Below are 528 nucleotides of genomic sequence, written 5' to 3'. Positions count from 1 at the left end.
TTAAAGCCGAAGCCTATTCTAAATCTTTCTTTAAACCTTTAAACCTTGTTTTGTCGGTATTTAATAGTATGGACATTTCTAGGTATAAGGTAGTCTTTGTCTCCGTGTCTTTTGTTTGCATAAGAGAAGAAAAGTTGCTGAATACGAGTCGTATTGGGAAAAATCAGAATTGATTACGGAAACACATCCGCAAATAGTTTGTTACATATTCTGCAAGCATGTCCTTTCGGGACTTTGGTTCGATGTCTTCTATTCTTACCGGGAATTCATAATCTACTGCCGATATCTAGTCCCGGCGGTGTTAGCCCCACAGTAAGTGAAACTTGCTCACCAACCCTCAAACTATGTTTAATGACGTCAAATCGCAGTTCACCTTCAGTAATCCCTCGGGAGTCTCTTTTCGCTTCTAAGTATTTTCTCTTTCTCACTCTCGTTACCCTTCTCTCACTTCATCTGTTTATCTTTCTGTTTTCTCTTTGTATTCTCCCCTTTCATTATCTCATTCATCTTTTTTCCTTCCCTGTCCTA

Source organism: Penaeus monodon, chromosome 32, assembly GCF_015228065.2.
Source record: "Penaeus monodon isolate SGIC_2016 chromosome 32, NSTDA_Pmon_1, whole genome shotgun sequence".
In the NCBI taxonomy this organism is placed as follows: Eukaryota; Metazoa; Arthropoda; class Malacostraca; order Decapoda; family Penaeidae; genus Penaeus; species Penaeus monodon.
Note: the sequence above shows the minus strand (reverse complement) of the source record.